Source organism: Aplidium turbinatum, chromosome 2 (assembly GCF_918807975.1).
Source record: "Aplidium turbinatum chromosome 2, kaAplTurb1.1, whole genome shotgun sequence".
NCBI lineage: Eukaryota > Metazoa > Chordata > Ascidiacea > Aplousobranchia > Polyclinidae > Aplidium > Aplidium turbinatum.
The window spans coordinates 30,459,701-30,479,969 of record NC_137473.1 but is presented as its reverse complement, the minus strand read 5'-3'; the positions used below and the strand labels follow the sequence as shown (position 1 = coordinate 30,479,969).

General features: G+C 38.9%; 1 protein-coding gene across 1 annotated transcript in view; it reads left to right on the top strand.

The window, feature by feature from the left end:
* The first annotated feature begins 235 nt into the window (after positions 1–235).
* The window catches only part of LOC145765257 (LIM and senescent cell antigen-like-containing domain protein 1), a 50,616-nt gene continuing 30,582 nt past the window's right edge, over positions 236–20,269 (top strand). Inside the window, exon 1 of the mRNA XM_082577051.1 lies at positions 236–337. The gene's annotated coding sequence lies outside the window, so the exon portion shown is untranslated. The remainder of the gene's footprint in view (positions 338–20,269) is intronic.

Below are 20,269 nucleotides of genomic sequence, written 5' to 3'. Positions count from 1 at the left end.
CAAAGCCAAAGTCGCTAATTGCAACAAAGCCGAAGTCACTAATCAGAGTTTCCGCAAAAATTTTAAAGTTAGGGGTAGTGTTAAGCGGAAACTTCGATCCGTGTGCTATTTTGGCTTTTTTAATTTTTTTCAGGGTAGTACGAAATGAGGGTACGAATGGTTCAGGGTACGAATTAGGTTGCATCCAATCAGATTTAACGTAAGCAATCTTGTATTTCTAAAAACAGTATTTTACAGTACATTGTATGTTTATGCCAAGTTTAAGTTAGGCTTCATTTTTGTGATTGGGTTCTGAGTCAACATTTATCCAAAGTTCTGGCAGCTTCAATAAACTTAGGTAAGCAATTTAATTTTTTCTATTGTATAACGTTAGGCTACTTACCATAGTTACACTTTAATCGGATACATACCTCTGATTAAAGCTCTGCGAGCCCCAGAGCTTTGCATTTTCAAAAAGAGCTTGAGCTGTATGTAAAAATCAGATGGAGCTTGAGTCTGAGCTGGAGGTATAGGCTATAGTTGTTTGATAAACAGGTCCAGCTCCAATTAATTTTATGAGATGCTATTGCTATTGACTGATTTCACATTATAATTTAACAGCAACCCATTACAAAATTGTTACTTGTTGGTTGGTATTGTTGGGTGCAACCTAGTTCGCACCTTGAAAAGATTGAGAGAAAAAATAGCACAAAGCCGAAGTCCTTGATCGGAGTTTCTGTTTTTCCGCAAACATTTTAAAATTTCCGGTAATGATCCTAAGAGTTTGCCGAAGTCGCTGATCGCAGTTTCAGCAAACATTTTAATAGGGTTAGGAAAAGATCGAGAAGAAAAAATTAAAAATAGCCGAAATCGCTGATCAGAGTTTCCGCAAACAAACAAACTGAAAAGATCAAGAGAAAAAATGGAACTGTTTTTCTGCAGTTTTCGCAAACAATTTAAAATTTCCAGCAATGATCCTAAGAGTTTGCCGAAGTCGCTGATCGCAGCTTCCGCAAACGTTTTAAAAGGGTTAGGGTTGATCGGAGTTTCTGCAAACATTTTAAAATTTCCGGTAAGGATCCCTAATTGTTTTAGTTTGTTTGCGGAAACTGCGATCAGCAACTTCTGGCTTCGGCTTTATTTAATTATTTCTCGATCTTTTCAGGGTACAAACTAGGTTGCATCCGGTATTGTTAGTTGTTGGATAATTGTTGTGCATTCGTTGTGTCAAAAACTATTTATGATTGTGTCTTATCTTCTCTGTTCCTTGTGATTTTTGTATTCTCTTTATATCAAATGTTATTTGCGAGTATGTTAATGTTTTTCTCTGTAGTACTGGTATCATGTGTACTGGACCAAAATACAAATAATAATAACCAGGGCTGGATTTCAGCCGGAGCGCCGCTCCGGAAGCTCGATCAAAAAATTGACTTCTCCGGAACGGCGTTCCGGAAGCTCAAATATTTTATAATCTTATTATGCTTTGCCCTGTTCAGTAAAAGTATATCCATATTTCTTGATGAGTCGAACACGTTAAATCGGGTATTCACTCTGATAATCTATCTTCGTACCAGTCTTGACGGAAGCGAACCTGTGAATGTATTTGCCTTGTTGAGCTCGCTATTCTTACGGCGAATGGCATCTTTGATTCCCTGAAGAGCTGCCTAAAATCAAATGGCAAGGCATGCCTACAACATTTTTATCTTCTTGTTTGATTGGTGTTGTATGTGATGGCGCGGCTGTGATGATAGGTTGCAAAAATGGTGTAGCAAAATGGCTTCGTGATTAATTTCCAGACATTGTGGTGTGGTATTGTGCAACCATAAATTGGAACTATCGGTTCGTCATGCTGTAAAATATTGCCAGCCGATGTAAATTAGCACTTCGGATTAAGACTTTGTTAAAATAAACGTCGGCAATTACAAACAAGACTTACAGCGCTGGTGATCGCAGATGGATATATTTCATCAATAAAAAATATTCTCGCACAATGCAACAGTGGCGATTATGACGCGCTGTCCTAATTTTGCGTCACTTTTTGATACTACTTATTTTCAACAGTTAATCCACGATCATTCTATTGCGAAATTAAATAATAGGTTAGAATAGACCGGCGGCCAAACTTGGCCGATTGAGGAGGTAGCACCGGTGGTCATTCAAGCACTACTTAGCAGCCATGGCCCCAGGCTGCTTTATTGACAGTAGGTTACATCATTATAACATAGCATGATGCCCTTCTTTGTGTACCGGACACTTGTAGGCTACCATTACTCAATACATAGTGAGCTGATAGATTAGCATTATCGCTATATTTTATCTCAAAACTTGAAAAAAAAATTGGCTTTTTAGTTAACAAAAGTGCCCTTTTTTCGTAATCTTGCCCCCCCAGTCAAAAATCGTTCCGGCGCCCCTGATGGGTAGCCTCGAGTTTCCGCACAGTTAGTGCCGTTTGGAATGATTTCCCATCACTTTTCGAATTTTTCAAAAAGGGGGCTATTAGCGACACAAGAGATTCTCGGGAACGTGCAAAATATCAAGGAATCTTGTTAAAGATAACATCCATGGATTTCTTGTTGGACTTGGCTTTGATATACAAATACTCGCAAGAATGATCCGAAATAGCCTAAGCCTTGAACTGTAAAACAGAGCATGTAGGCTATTATTTGAGATACAGATAATAAAATTAATAATTTTGCAAATTATTTGAAACAAGAAGAAACGAACCCGGACGACATTATGGCATTGCTAAGGATGCTGAAGAAAACTTAGAGTTCAAAGGTATAGAATTACAAGTAAACAATTGCAGAAATAGCCCGCTAATCAATCCCCGCATTTTCTCCACTGTAAATCAAAAATTGTAGTTTTAACCACTTCTAGGGGTGGTTTAAAAATTCCACTTCTACTTTTTCATTCCCACCCCATAGCCTATTGCGAAAGATGGTCATTTCCACCCTACCAAAGGATGGTATTTTCCACCCAACAGAGAAGGGTGTATAATCACTTAGGAAATTCCATCCAAGATCGCTTGCTGAATTCAACAGACTTGTCATTTATTAACAGCTGAAAAGTACTTGATCCAACTATTTGACCAGAGGACACAGTAATGACACACGGAGAAAACGAAATCATTGAAGTGGCAAAGAGATTGTGCTTAGATGAACGCGAAGCTGCTGTGAGAGGACTTCGTGAATATAGAAGTACGAAAAGAAGATCCCAGAGTCTTCAAAATTTGATAACGTCATTATAATCCCTTCCAATTTCATCGAGCGAGTGTGAGCGCGGATTTTCACAAATGAACCTCATACTGACATCTGACCGTGCTTCTCTACACACTGTAACTGTTTCAAGTTTACTCTTTATACGAATGATCCGTCTTCCATTGAGAAATTTTTAACCAGCGAAGTATGTTGGATCCTGATTACGCCATGGACGTAACCCGGCAATTGAGACCCGAAGTCGCCAGAGGTTTTATGATTTTGAATACAATAAGTGTCTTAAAAATTGTAGGCTATAACTTGAAAAATCAAAAGTGGAAAAAACTAAAAACAAGTTTTATTCTTTTTTTTTCTAGGCTATAACTTGTATTTTTTGTATTATTGTTTCACTAAAATATGAATATTTGCATTGAACAACGCTATACCATCTATAAACCATGATACTTACTTTAGCAACGTTTTAGGTTCATCAAGTGTGTTGTTTCGAAGTCTTATAAAGACATATTTCTGAATTTTTTCTACGGCACCTAGCGCATTTGGAAAGTAAAAAACTAGCGCTCCGGAAGCTAATCTTCTGGAAATCCACCACTGATAATAACATTTGCTATTTTGTAAGACTTTAAATTTGGGGTGATTGCTGATCGAGCGCGACTATGTATTAATGAAGTTGTATATTTTCAATTTATTTTCATATAAACAAAACACAGAGGAGACATAAAACAACAATTCATACAAATTTTATGTTTTGTTTTTGATATGGAGAAAACAAAATGACCCTGAATCAACGACACCAAAACTCGCAACTGCTAAGAATTTCCGACAACTTGGAAGAAAAACTTGCAGGTCTGGCAACTCTTGAAAATTATCAGGCATTGCTAGTGTAACTGTCTAGAAGTTACTGTGGTCCAGAAGCTTTCAGACCGCGTGCCGTGTACTGTATACTCTGTCCAGGACTTGCTGCCAGACCAGAAGTGACCAAACGAAGGTTGCCAGTTCTATTTAATTGGTTGCAGCAGCTTATCAAAGCTAAGATGAAAGTTTTTTTAACACTACCAGACAGGTAAAAATATAAAAATCTTTTTGCCAATTGATAACCATAGTATTGAAGGCACAATATAGAGAGATAGACTCGGAAATAAAAAAAAAACTTATGCGAAACTATGCTCAAATATTCAGAATGTAGCCTAGTCAAATGATTCATTGTAATGATGTTCCTCATAAATTGAAATTACAGATCTGATCTACATACACAAAAATCAAAAATATCATAAAAATGAAACGGCAAGGCAGAGGAGAGGCAAAATCACATGACACTTAATTGCCTAGGGAAAAAAACACAAATCAATGACGCAAAATTACGTGAAGACATTTAGCAGATAGGAGGCGCCTGCCGCAAACAGCTGCCTATTGAGGTGAGGATTGCAAGATTTTATAAGCAAAGCCTCATGCATTTGAGCATCAAATTTGGTGAAGCATTTACGTACAATTTTAAAAGACTCCAAGGATAGTTTATTGTTTGAACAAGTTTGACAATCGAGTATATAATATGATCTTTAATGGCACGTTTTCTGTTGAGAGCAGTTAAGCAAAATGGCATAAAATTGTGCCTACAAAAGGAAGATGACAAAACAGTGAAGCGAATGGTGATTTATCGAGCAAATTGAACAAATGAAGCAACTTGTTGAATGTTGGTGGACCAGCACAAAAGTTACTGGCGGTTAAGAACCACTGGTGTGGACTATGTTGTAGTGTTAAAGTGTAATTGCGTATGTTTGAGGAAATTTCAAAGTAGAGCGCAGAGTAACTTACGCTGCTGGAATAGTCACGTAACTATTCACGGCAATATTAAGTAAACCAGCTAAATTAGACGCGCTATTTTCAACGAGGTCTTCCCGCTGTGACATCAATTATGATTGAACAGAACGCATTGTTTTGTTCGTTATGTTATGAGAATTAAATCGAAAGCCGATAAAACAAAAGGTGTTTAATAGTCTTGGTCGCAGATATTGCTTGCATTAACGGCGTCTTTTACCGCTATTATCACCTAGCCAACCTGACATCATTGTTTTATGCGGCCGCTAGGGTTTGACATCGACTTCAACGATCATGGAATGTTACGTAATAAGAACGATTATATCCTACACGCAAAAATAAAAATAAATTGATCTCTTAAAACAGCTCTTCCTGCTGTTTTGTCTCGTGAGCTTTGCATATTGCTCAACAAGTGCATAAAGTTTAGAATTGACAAGAAATCATTTAACTTGAAAATTAAGTTTGAATCATTGCAAATAAACGTATTCAAAACTTTTACTTCGACCGACAACATTTCACACTCCGTAATCTACGTCGGCGATGATTTTGCCACAGCAAAAATGCGTTCAGTTTGAAAACTGCTGAGCTAGAGACAAAAGCTTGTTCCGTGTATTAGTTGAACCGTGTTTTTGAGGTGAAAATCACTTGCAAACATCTCGACCTATACTCGAGTATATACGGTATAATATTCGATAAAAGACTAAGTTATAAAGACTTTCGATAAAAAACAGAAGAGAAAATACTTCGCCGTTGTTAACACTTTGAAGGTAAGTAATTAGCAAAACGAGGTTAATAAAACTCAAAGCGGGTTTCCAATCGGCTTGAGATCATGATTTTTTCCTTTTATTTCGATAACTTCACTGTCTAGATTGTTGTTATTCACTCGTACAAAAAGGAAACAAATCGGCCTGTTTTCCAACTATGCAATGAGCTAACAATATCAAAATTTTTACGACTAGTCGTACTGCATGCGTAAAACTAATCGTTTCAAGCAGCGGTTCTAATAAATTCGGTTTGCAACCTAGGTGTCAATATAAACAATACAGTAAGCTTAATCAAAGACTATTTTAATTGAGTAAAATAGCGTTATGGTTATGACGTCAACACCTTTCTCGCCCCCTAAGGTTTTTCGAAAAGTCGGCGCCTATGTTGTGAGGTCAGTCCCAAGCTACATCTAAACCAAAATTAGGCAAACCTTGCTTTGTGAGCAATTTAGCCTCACATGAAAGTAATCAACTATGAGCAAAATATTATTAAATAGTTTTATTTTCAAGTTAAAAAATATGTGTTAATTTTTTTTTACTTACCTACCTTACCTACCTGGTAAACTGTTTAAGTGATTGTTGATCCGTATGACACTAAGTCCAAGCAGTTTTTATTTAGCCATGAGGACGATGTAGCATTGGTGGGCTGTAAAGTATCTTCCTTGAAGCTTGGTTATTGGGCACTCCAATACGAGATGATCTGTGGGCTGATTTGGAACATTGCATTTTGTGCAGTTTACTCGAATTGTCATCCCCCATCAATAAAGGTTGTCATTTGTTTTAGTTTGGTTTGTTCTTATGCTATTTGCAGTATACCAATATTTTCTGGAAGCCGCATTAAATCCTGGGAACGCTTTTGTTGAATCTGTGAGTAATTCTCCACCAGGAGTGATTTTGTTTTTCCAGAATTTCTGCTACTCAGTTGTAATATTAATTGGAGATGGGTCGAGTTTGTGGTAGGGGTGTTTTGATTTAAATTCTGAGGTTTTGGTGCTTGATGTATTTATTGGGAGTATATAAATTTTTAGGCGCAGACAGTTAGGCGTCGGTCAAATAGGCGCACACACTGTGGCGTCTGGATATTTAGGTGCGGAGCACTGTGGCACCCGTTCATTTAGGTGCTATTCCTAGTAAAGTCTGCAGATTGTATCAGCTTGGCAGGTAAAGCAATTATTTTCACACCAAATGTTGTATTGAACAGAAAAATGTGTCATGGCTTCCGTGAGTGAAGCTGCTTAAACCGGCCGGAATGGCCCAGGGTTTCGGCTAGTCCGATTGGGCTAGTCCGATTCGGCTATTACCCTATTCGGCTACAGCCCGATTCGGCTACAGCCCGATTCGGCTAGTCCGATTTGGCTGGTCCGATTGGGCTAGTTCCCTATTTGGCTACAGTCTTTATCAGTTAGTTCCCTATTCAGCAATTTTTTGAAAATCCAACGATAATCCTTCTGTAATCAAACAAAATCTTTCTGTAAATCCAACCACGCCTTCTGTTTATTTAGAGAATTTTGTATTTTATTCCACAATAGGCTATCGTTTCTTTTGCATTTTATCCAGTGTTTACTTTTGAGTGCCTTCCCAGATGGCAAAATCCGTCATTTTTGTTGTCTGGGTTCGTTCAAAATATGTGTTTTACACCAAAACAACATTTTTCATGATTGATTAACAATACAGGTTAATGGGATAAACAGAAGTGTTTTGTTAGTTGTTCGAGTGTGTTATTGTTCAAAATCATAGGCGCCTAACTATTTTTTTGGCCGTGGGGGCGAAAGCGTGTTTCATCAGCAGCAACGTAAATTCAGCAAATGTCACGCAGATGGATGACGTAATTATGCTGTCATACTAGGATTGCTTTTATTGCCACACTCGGAGTTATCGCTACGTTCGACCTACCGTTAATTATTATAAACAAAACTCGACCACTTCGGTTAAGCAAACACATGACATGCATCTGCGTTAGCTAGCGGTTGATGGACTGCGACTCGTTCAGCTCAGCACAACATAAAGTTTAGCAACAAACTAGATTTATGAAACAAGAGACAAAAAGGTTTACTAAAAGGTACACTGTAAATGGAATGACATCATCATCATCATCATAATCCATCGTCGGTTTGTTCCCCACTAGTGGGGGTGGCCGATTGTTTCCGCGCAGCAATTGTTTTAATCCCTTTTCTCCATTTCACCCTGTCCCTTGCATCTTCCTCCTTCAGTCCGACTTTTTTAAATTCATCCTTCACTTGTTGTTTCCACGTTCTTCTTGGACGACCGCGTTTCCTCTTCCCATCCACCTTTAGATCTAGTGCCTTTCTAAGAAAACTTCCTTCCTCCCTCCTTATCACATGTCCATACCATCTTACTCCATTTGCCCTTGCCAGTTGGTCTATGGTCTCTCTCATCTCTAGCATATCCAACAATTCTTCAGTCCTTTTTTCCCTTCTCGTTTTCACCCCACACATTGCTCTCACCATTGACCTTTCCGTTCTTCTCAGGATTGCCAGTTCACTCTCTCTCAATATCCATGTCTCGCTACCATATAGCATTGCAGGCCGCACACAGCTCCGATATACTTTCCCTTTCATCCTTAGTGAGAATTTTCTGCCATACAACATTTCCCCACATTCCCTGAACTTTGCCCAGCCCAATCTTGCCCTTGTTGTCACCGCTGCTTCACATCCACCACTTCCATTTATCCGATCACCCAGATAACAGAAGTCTGTCACTGTTTCGATGCCATGGCAGAACTCATCATCATGGCCTTCCACTTCATTCCTTCCTTTACTGCATTTCCCACAAACAAAACACTTCGCCAATCTTGTTGCGGCTCTCTTGTTGCGACAATGTTTTGAAAATGGAATGCAAATACTAACTTGATCCTACGCTTGAAAATATAGTATACCTGTGGAAAGTAAAATCATTCATGTTCAGTCTTCGAAATTAGCCTCGGCAATCGGCAATTGCCGAGGCCACACAAGCGCTTGTAAGGACCACAAGATTACAAAAATAACCCTAATTTTCTCAGACCACACCAGACTAGGAGGTTGATTCAATCTTCCTATTGCTTGATGTTTTTATTTGGGTTACTTTCTACTTCGCCGGCGCTTAGACACGTACCCAGCTGGGAGAATTGAATCTTTTATAGAAATATCACCTTATTTGCATTGATTCAACGCCAGTAGACGTCAAATTATTGTAAGCATTTACTCCTTATCGCGCTTTGCCTTTCGTTATCTTGTCCAGCTGTATCAGAAACGATCGCGCCGCTTTCACAACGAACCACACAACATCAACAGACGTCGAATACATGTAAGTAATAGGTTAACGCGTTAACCTTTAGAGTGAGCTTTGTTAATTGTGGTTTGTGATAGATGTCTGGTTGCGTAACAACAACAGGTGCAATTTTATGCGCTGACAATGCTCATTGCTCATGTAAACTATAAAATAAGTTTGCAACCTTATAAATACTGGCTTAATTGTTACGCAATAAGTTATTCTTTCATCGAATGCTTGTTCTTTACCAGTGTCATTGCCAATATAAATCATGGTAAAGGAAGATACAGTTAAAAAGTGGATATTACCTGCTATAGCAGTGGTTCCCAAACTTTTTTGAGCGCGACCCAAATATGAGTTTGGTGAACATCTCGCGACCCAAGACGCAGAAAATCTGTATAAACAATTTCAGCAGTCTATACTGTTTTTGCAATGTTTGCCTGCTTCTTCTTCTTCTCTCGTTTGACTTGTAGTAGCTTAGATTGGCAATGCCTCATCGTGTAGCCATGATACGGTAGTTGGGTCCGGTTGTCAAATACGGTACCGATGTTTCCACTTGGAGGCCGTAAGATGGGACATTCGTGGAATATGTGTAGCATTGTTTGTTCTACCGCTCCGCAGACACATATCGGCGTATTGTGCAACCCCCACCTAAACAGATTAGCTCCAGTGCAGCCAACGTCACATCTGATCCTGTTCAATGTGACCCATGCCTTTCTTGAGAGGTCTGCTCCAGGAGGGATGGAGAGTGCTGGTATAACTGAAAACTGGGGAGGGATATGTGGCAGCTCGTTCCATTCCTGGGCCCATGTCTCCATGCAGCTGAAGTTCTTATCCACAAGCGGTGTAGCATATCGATGAAATGGTTGATGACAGGCGTTGAAGCCTGACTGGTCCATATCTTTGGGAGTGACTGTGGAGAAGGTGTTGAGGATCGAGTCTTGCATGCAAAGCCAGTTTGTGAGAGGCTTCTTCCCTACGGACATGAGCAGGAGCAATGCCAGCCAAAGTTGGTAGATAAGCAGTAGGTGTGGGGCGGAGACAGCCAGTGATGATGCGCAAGGTGTCGTTAATGCATACATCTATCTTTTTTGTGTTTCTGCTACGGTTCCACACAGCTGTGGCATATTTGGCTGAGCTGTAGACCAAGGCTAGTGCACTTGTACGCAAGGTTGATGCTCGGGCTCCCCATCCTGTTCCTGCAAGGCTTCTCAATAAGTTATTTCTCTGGCACGGAGTGACTCCATGTGGGGTCTGTAGGCCAACTGCCGGTCAAGTTTTACTCCAAGGTAAGTTGGGTTTGCAGTATAATATGGTAAAGGATTTCCGTTTAGCGAGACAGACATTTGACGCTGGGATTCCCGATTATTTAAATGCCTGCTATAAACAAGACACAGACAACCAGTTGTAGAGTGGTGTAGCCTACTGTAGCTCGTCTTGCTCAGAGAGTAAGTAAAAGTGCTGGATTCGTTGTAGAGTCAAACCGGTTTGGCTTCAGTGCCTCTTCTTGGTGCTTAAAAATAGCCTACGCACATTTTTTTGCACATGTCGGATGTCTCTTCTTGTTCTTCTTTGTATTCGTTTGACAACATTTTATAACACAGCCTACGTAGCGGCTTCCCTGCAACCAGGGTCGCAGATAAAAATTAACTTCAAATTAAAAAAATAGTTCAGAAATCTTTAATTGTCAACTCAGAGAGTAATCTACGTTTAACGTGATTTGTTGAAGGAAGTGACTTGAATGTCGGTAAAACTGTTGGCCATAATTGATTGATAGAAGAGAAGCCAAATAAAAGTGTAGGATGCAATGATACTGTCGATGTTGGGATTAAAACAACTCAATAGAAGAAAAAAAAGTTTCTTTATAAATTAATTTACAACAGTCCTATTTTGGCAGATTTAGATCGTCTCTGCACGACCCATTTTCTGACCCTTCGCGACCCATGTTTGGGTCGCGACCCATACTTTGGGAACCACTGTGCTATAGGTTATGAAACAGAGGGGACAGAAGGAAAAGTTAGTGTAGTATTTTGCAAAATTTGTATAGAATTTTATGACGGAAACAAATCAGAATTAGAAAAGCTACGGGGCCCAGTTAAAAAAGTAGTTCAAAATTGGATAAATGGTACTTCAGCAGTAAAGAAAAGTAATGCTTCCGATCATATGACATCGCGCGTTCATGAACGGGCAGTTTTGCGTCTTAAAAAATAACGTTGTCGTCATTTCTTATTGGGCATTGTTGTTACGCAATAGGCAATACAACCGGTCGGGAAAATTAAATCGATTTGTGCTGACTCGAACGTTGAATCAACCCAAAATTAACATACTTCCCCCCATGAGTTATTTAACACGAATTATCGTAACAGTGTGGGTATCGCGTTGCTCGCTTTATCGCTACTTTTGGTATTATTACATCACAACAAATCAAACAATGCGGTCTTGATAGACTACTCTATTATATTTTTCGCTTCACGTTTTACATGTTGTGGTAGCCTACAATTTTTTTGTAATAAACGTTCACAGCAATTGCCGAGGCAATTTCAACTTTTGCCGTTTGGCCTCGGCAACGTTTTTGCCGAAGTAAAAATATGCTAATTTCGAAGACTGCATGTTAACATCAATTCAGCAACACGTCACCTTGAATAAATTTAAAAGTTGCTGACATCCGTAAGCAGCCCTTGAAAAATAGTTACGGAGAGACGTTTGATTAAGGTTTCGACTTGACATTGCTCTCTTTTCACTACAATATCGCAACTTATGATTGAAATGGCGTATTGTCCGCAGAAGTAGTGATTTAATGCCGATGCAGAAAACGCGGAAGTACGATCTTGGCGTCCATATTGTTTAACATAGCGATAACTTCATCATGAAAGAATGAAATGTTGCAACATGGAAAAAAGCGGAAATGCGATTTTTAACAACAACTCACCACCGAACCTACTTTTATGTTGAAATATCATTGAAAGATATTGTTTAGAAGCAATTGTGAGGTCATTAAATAATTTGACTGTTTTAATTCCACAGTTATTGGAGTAAATTTCGAAATTTAATGGAATTTATTGAAATAGGAAAAAGGCGGAAATGCGATTTTTAGCCACAACTCAATAACGAACATTTTCTTATGTTCAAATATCATTGAAAGATATTATTAAAAAGCAATTGTGAGATCATTAAATACTATGACTGTTTTAATTCTAAAGTTATTGCGGCTTATTTCCGCGTTTCCGCATTTCTGCCTTTTAGTGTTGTCCGTAAAACGCCCGTTTTCGCGTTGCAGATGAAACAAAAGATGCGCATATTCCGCCTTTGTGTGTCGTGTGTGCGCCAATCAGTTTGCGCGAGTCCGTTACCGGTACTGCGTTGATTATGCGGCGTGTGCGCAATGCGGTTTGTACCAGCCCTTGTTGCGTTGGTTAGTGGTTACCTCGGGCCGAGACTTCAAGTTCATTTTCACAGCAAGCGATTCACTGGACACCGCGCAATTCACTGCAGTGCAGAGGTTTCGACTTTCGAAAGCGACATCAAGTCTGTTTGCAAGCTCATAAAGCTAAACGCACGCTCCGTTTACGTAGCAAATTATGTTTTTCTTTTGGGTGCATTCAACATCTGATGACATTGAATCGACACAAAATGGTAGATTTTTGCTTTGTCCCAGGCAGCAAAATCAATCATATTTACATTGATTCAACGTCTGCAGACGTTAAATCAATGTAAAAATGACAGATTTTGTTGTCTGGTGTTGGATTGTAGCATCGCTACTCGTTCTAGTGATTATTTATTGCAAAGCTGTTGCGGTTTGCATTCAAAAAATGTTTTCCTGCTGCCGATCGCTAGTTCATTTATTGTTTTATGTATCAATACAGCATAAAAAGTTGCCCCCACGCAGAAATATGCGTGGGGGCCAGGCCCCCACGGCTTAGACGCCTATGTCTAAAATACATGTAAAAACTTACATACGAGTTATTAATTACCGAGATAGCATAATTTTGATGCTCTAAAACAAAGTCATATATTATCATATATAGTCAAAGTGGCAAATGCGCGGATGGACAGTTTTTACGATAATGCACGGTCCATCAATTTAGAGAATTAATCGGCGGTAAGTATTAACCGGCGATTCAATTCGATAATATCAAACCTCCATCTTTACACTCTGACTACAAAAAAAAATTGGACCTATATCACGCGAAAGTTACGAGTAATACTAATTAAGCATTGATTTCAACGACCTAATTTTTGGGCAAAATCAACTTTACGACCGGTTTTGCGAACTTTGATCTTCCGCTTTGCAAGGCAACTTGATAGTTACTTTGAACTTTAGTCCAACGTAGAGTGGTTTCACTTTAACCTGAATAAAAAAATTTCTACTTCTGGCTTTCTTTCCCAATTAAAATCATTGATCAGCGGTCAGCGCATTCGAAAAGGTTTTCCAGAATTTCGTTATTGCTTTGTGACAAGCATTTCTATGGTAAACAACTTTACCTCGCTTCCCACTTTTTTCTCAGCTATTCTCTTAAATACCGGCGCGCGTAGTCTTGCTCGTCCGTCAAGGAGTGGTAATTACACGCAATTCATTATGACGCAACCGAAGGCTTTAATTTATCACATGGCTCACCCAGACAGTAAAATCCGCCATTTTTACATTGATTTAACGTCTGCAGATGTTGAATCAATATAAAAATGACTGATTTTGCCGTCTGGGAAGGCACTCAAAAGTAAAAACTGGATAAAATGCAAGAATGCAAAAGAAACGATAGCCTATTGTGGAATAAAATACAAAATTCTTTAAATAAACAGAAGGCGTCCTTGGATTTACAGAAGGATTTTGTTGGATTACAGAAGGATTATCGTTGGATTTTCAAAAAATTGCCGAATAGGGAACTAACTGATAAAGACTGTACTAGCCAAATAGGAAACTAGCCCAATCAGACTAGCCAAATCGGACTAGCCGAATAGGGTAATAGCCGAATCGGACTAGCCCAATCGAACTAGCCCAATCGGACTAGCCGAATAGTAGCAGACCCTAAACCGGCAATGCTTTTCACACAAAATGTTATATTGAACAGAAAAATTTATTGTATTTTAATGCGTGTGTTCGGCATCTATTAGTTGTTAGTCCAGGTTTGCGTCGGCAAAAGCTTAATCAATAAATTATTCAAGTTTCCGAACATGACTGAGTTCAATTTTAGTGAGTCAAATAATGACTACACTGAACATCAGTAAAAAATATACCGTAGCCTATATTCAAGCGGGTGGTAGGCTTGAGTGAAGAGTAACTTAGTTTTCCGTCAAAACCCCGACTAGGGTTAATAACGAGCAAAGTTGCACAATTATGCTTGCAACTTGTAGCCAGGGTTAATATGCCCTTTAGAAATGTATTCATGTAGATGTAGTAGATCGTTGTCTCATACGCACTCGCCACACGACCAATCCATCCCGAGTAGAAGTAATTGCGAAAGATAACAGATTAAGTAAGGTTCCATCTGGCTGCAACCTGTGTTCAAAGGGTCTGCTACTATTCGGCGAGTCCGATTCGGCTAATCCGATTCGGCGAGTTCCCTATTCGGCGAGAGCCTTTTTCGGCGAGTGCCCTATTCGGCGAGTTTTTGAAATTTTATTTTTGAAAGGGAATTATCGGGTACCGTAGCCTAATTATAATTGCCGTTTTTACATCGTTAAACGTTGCAGTCGTGCAGAAAGGAATAAAAATAAAATGTTTTAACTATTAAATTAAAATTCGTTACGTCAGTTCAGTTGTTTTTATTTCTGACTATCATATTAAAAACAATACACGTCAACATAGCAAAGGTAGAAGTGACAAAACGCGAACGTTAAAACGTGCTTGAATTCGTCATGTCAGTTCAGTTGTTACCAAAAACAATTTACGTCAACATAGCAAAGGTGTAGAAAAAGGTAGAAGCGACAAAACGCGAACGTTAAAACGTGCTTGTGACCGAAGTAAGTTATTGAGTTGAAAAAAATTTGGCACGGTCGCAACACCTTCAGAAAAATTTACAAAATAAAGGGAAAATAAAAAAAAGAAAATGTTACAAAAAAAAATCATGTTTAATGTCTATAAGTTAGTACTTTTGAATAGTTAAAATGATTAGTTTGGATCAACAAAAGCTTGGATTGAAAGGAAATTATCGGGTACCGTAGCCTAGTTATCCCAACCAGCAGAAATTGCCATTTTAACATCGTTTTAACGACGCTAAACGTTGAAATCGTGTAGAAAAGAGAACTTTGCTGACTAGGATACGTTGAAACTGGGAAACATTCACAGAAGCCCTTCGATTTGTTCCAAGAACCCATTTAGCCTAACAGTTCATTTGTACATTGATTCAACGTCTAAATACATTATCTTAAAAATGCATAATCTTAAAAATGCAACGTATCGAAGGGCTACTGTGAATGTTTCTCAGTTTCAACGCAGGCCTGAAAACTCGTGTTAATTGTTTTAACTGCTCGCAGCTCAGTAAATTGTTTCAACTGCATACCGCCTTTCATAAAACCTGACCATTTATATCGTTATGATGTCACCATTGAGGGTGTGAAGTTACTAACCCACAGCGGGGACATTTCTCAATTATGAAGGCACGTGTTTTACCCATGGATGTCAACTAACAAAGTTCTCCTTTTTAACAACGATTTAATGTCCGACAACATTGAATCGATATAAAAACGACAATATCGCCAGCCGATGTAAATTAGCACTTCGGATTAACACTTCGTTAAAATAAACATTCGGGAATTGCAAACAAGACTTCCAGCGCTGGTGCTCGCAGCTGAATATATTCAATACAACAGTAGTGATTCTGATGCGCTGACCTAATTCTGCGTCACTCTTTGACACTACATATTTTCGACATTTAATCCACGAACATTCTATTGCGAAATTAAATAATTGAGAAACCGGCGGCCGAACTTGGCCGACGGAGGAGGTAGCACAGGCGGTCATTCACAGGCGGAGGTAGCACAGGCGGCAGGCGGTCATGGCCGCTAAGCACTACTTAGCGGCCATGGCCGCCGGCTGCTTTAAGGCTTGCAACGTATCCTAGTCAGCAAAGTTCTCTTTTCTACACGATTTCAACGTTTAGCGACGTTAAAACGATAGACCACACATTTGGTTAGCCTTTTCATTCTGTTACTCCTTCTCGGCTGAAGAATTGTTGGATATGCTAGAGATGAGAGAGACCATAGACCAACTGGCAAGGGCAAATGGAGTAAGATGGTATGGACGTGTGATAAGGAGGGAGGAAGGAAGTTTTCTTAGAAAGGCACTAGATCTAAAGGTGGATGGGAAGAGGAAACGCGGTCGTCCAAGAAGAACGTGGAAACAACAAGTGAAGGATGAATTTAAAAAAGTCGGACTGAAGGAGGAAGATGCAAGGGACAGGGTGAAATGGAGAAAAGGGATTAAAACAATTGCTGCGCGGAAACAATCGGCCACCCCCACTAGTGGGGAACAAACCGACGATGGATTATGATGATGATACTACAATGTAAAAATGAACTGTTAGGCTAACTGGGTTCTTGGAACAAATTTTTGCTGGTAGGGATAACTAGGCTACGGTGCCCGATAATTTCCTTTCAATCCAAGCTGTAGGCCACACATTTGTTGATCCAAACTAATCATTTCAACTATTCAAAAGTACTAACTTATAGATATAAACATGAATTTTTTTTTTGTAACATTTTCTTTTTTTTATTTTCCCTTCACATCTTAAATTTTTCTGAAGGTGTTTGCGACCGTGTCAAATTTCTTTCAACTCAATAACTTACTTCGGTCACAAGCACGTTTTAACGTTCACGTTTTGTCGCTTCTACCTTAAAAGCAACTGAACGGACATGACGAATTCAAGCACGTTTTAGCGTTCACGTTTTGTCGCTTCTACCTTTGCTATGTTGACGTGTATTGTTTTTAATATGATGGTCAGAAATAAAAACAACTGAACTGATCTGACATGACGAATTTTAATTTAATAGTTAAAACATTTTATTTTTATTCTTTTCTGCACGTTCAGCGACGCTAAAACGATGTGAAAACAGTTAGGCTATGGTACCCGATAATTCCCTTTCAAAAATAAAATTTCAAAAACTTGCAGAATAGGGCACTCGCCGAATAGGGAACTCGCCAAATCGGACTAGCCGAATCGGATTAGCCGAATCGGACTCGCCGAAACGGGCCATTCTGGTGTTCAAGATGCATAGCGAATGTCCTGTGGAGATGTACTAATATCAAAAGTACTAGAGCGACAGAGCGTTGTCTCGTACCTCATCTCCACACGTGCATTAACAAAACAACATATTTTTCTGTTCAATATAACATTTTGTGTGAAAAACATTGCCCTACTTGCCAAGCTGATACAATCTGCAGACTTTACAAGGAATAACAACACCCAAATGAACGGGCGCCGCAGTGCTCCGCACCTAAATATCCAGACGTCACAGTGTGCGCACCTATTTGACTGGCGCCTAAAAGACGTGGACCCTATTTATTAAACTACGGCATTGGAAGATTTTCTGCTTGGTTGAGAATTTGTTAGTGCATATTCGAAATTGCTGCTGGTCTTTGGGTGTGTGGTGGAGGAATATTGCTTATTGTTGGTAACCATTGTGTGGGGGTACATTTCAGTGTTCCAGACGCATTGTGATTGGTTCGCTGGGTTGGGTCACAGAAATAGAAAGGTTTTATTAGTAAGGGGTGTTAGGTTAATTTTTATTTCAACTTTAACTCTGATTTTAGGGTACTACAGTGTATTTAAGACCTCTAGAAAAAAAATTGAAATTTCCGTCCAGCAGCAATTGTCAGCATGAAATTTTCAATTAGTTGTTGCAGCAGAAGCATACCAAAGATAAGTCAATCTACTAGATTAAACTGAAATCAGCCAATAAAATAGACAAGTAGATGGAGAAAGATTGAGGGAGAATCTCAGAATGAAGGTTTGAATGAAAAATGCAAAGTACGTACCGTAAATCTTTGCTGAAGAAAGCCAAAGACATACAAACTAAAAGCAACTATATTTTTTGATTTTAAGTAGTTTTTGGAGATAGGTTTTGGTCAATTTACGGCAGCTCCACTACAATCAGCTTCATACAAGCTGTTTGCATTAATGTCATGCTTTTGCACATGCGCATAGTCATGCTCCCAAATCGAAATGACCAACTTACTATGTTTTACGATGAAACCAAGATCAGGAAAATGTATAGGGCAGTCTTGCAACTTATTTAATGTGTTTTAGTACAGTAGCTAATAACACTTGAACTTTAAATGCAATAAACAAAAAGTAACGTTAATACAATATTAGGAAATTTCTAATTTTTTTCCAGAGGTTCAAGAATAACCAGTTGTATTCTAAAACTAAGGCTAAAGTTGGATTTGAAAAAAGCCAATTAAACCCCCTCTCCCTATTATTAGATAAGACCTTACTGAGTTTAATGATAATGCTTTTTGATTTTGATGTAATATAGTATTTCATGTGTTATAATCTGTGATAGTTTGATACGTTTTGTTGAATTTCAGCATTGTTTATAGACATACCCAACCATTAATCTGCAGCGCTCTACAAAATACTCTGGTGCAAAAATTTGGAATAATATACCAGTTGAAATCTAGCAAATCCTCCTTCACAACTTTTAAAAAATGTACAAAAATATAGGGAACGTACGGGAAGTTTTCAATTTTTTTATTATCTTGGATCATTTCAACGTCCGGTGATGTTGAAACGACGTAGAAGAAAAATATTTTTTTCATTTTGTGGAATGTGATTCAACAATCGCAAAGAAAAGACTCTCTTTGGAGTGATGTTTCTCTTCATTACAAATAAGGCAGGCAGTAGTGAAGGTTTGTGCACGGTGTCCAGGCCATGTAGTACAAACCTATGAGTTGCGCACCCAGTATTTAAACAAAAATTCAGGATAAACAGTGCTCACTTAGTAAATAACATTCGTAATTCCACAGCTCTAAAAATAAACAAAGCCTTGTGATCTTCATTGAAAGAATTGATGTTTTTCGTTAAAAAATGTTCCTCGTTGACAGCCACACATGATTTTTTTAGTTTTCAGGGTTGCTATTCCAGAAAGTTTTTCTCCTTTGCGTTTACTGCGACAGTATTGAATGGAAAAAGGTCTTCACGGCAGGAAAAAGTATTTCAGCTAACCAATAGCATCATTTAAAGAGCATTGATCATGGAAGAATAAACAACAATCGGCTTAGCAGAAGTTATAAAAAAATAGCGAAGCATCGCAATAGACTTTTCACATTGGTTGCCGTTGAACGTGCAGACGTGGGCAAGCAGCAGAACTTTCGTTTGCGTTGGTAGATTCTGGATAAACTCAAATGCGACTCAAACCTGTCATGATTAGTGCATATCAGTTATTGGTCCGCAGTCATAGTTGTATGACATAAGTCTACTGCAAAGAAACGCAATTTCAATTAAAAAGTTTTGCAATTTTGCCGGAAATGGAAAGCGGTGGCTCCACACAGGGGTCTGCTACTATTCGGTGAGTCCGATTCGGTGAGTCTGATTCGGTGAGTTTCTAACCTCTAACCCCTAACCCCTAACCCTAAAACGGCAATGATGATTAGGCTACGGTACCCGATAATTTAAAAAAAAAATTAAAAAAAATCCCCCGTTAAGGGATCGGACTCACCGAATCGGACTCACCGAATCGGATTCACCGAATCGGACTCACCGAAACGGGCCATTCCGCCACACAGAATGAACTCAACGGATTTCTAGCTGTCAACCTTACTCATGCTCTTTAAATGATGCTATTGGTTAGCCTGAAATTCTTTTTACTGATTTTTTTCTGCCGTGAAGAGCTTTTTCCATTCAACCCTGTCGCAGTAAACACAAAGGAGAAAAACTTTCTGGAATAGAAAACCTGGAAACTCAAAAAATCATGTGCGCGGCTGTCAACGAGAAACGTTTTTTAACAAAAAACATCAAATCTTTCAATGAAGATCACAAGGCTTTGTTTGTTTTTAGAGCTGTGAAATTACAAATTGTTATTTTGAGGGAAAGTTTGGGTTACTTTTTCTGGGTCTGCTACTATTCGGTGAGTCCGATTCGGTGAGAGTCTTTTCGGTGAGAGCCCTATTCGGTAATTTTTTTTGAAAACTATTGGGTATGGTAGCCTAATTATCATTGCCGCTTTTACATTGTTTTAACGTCGCTAAACGTTGAAATAAGACCCTAACCTGTAACCCTTAACCTCTACTCTTAACCC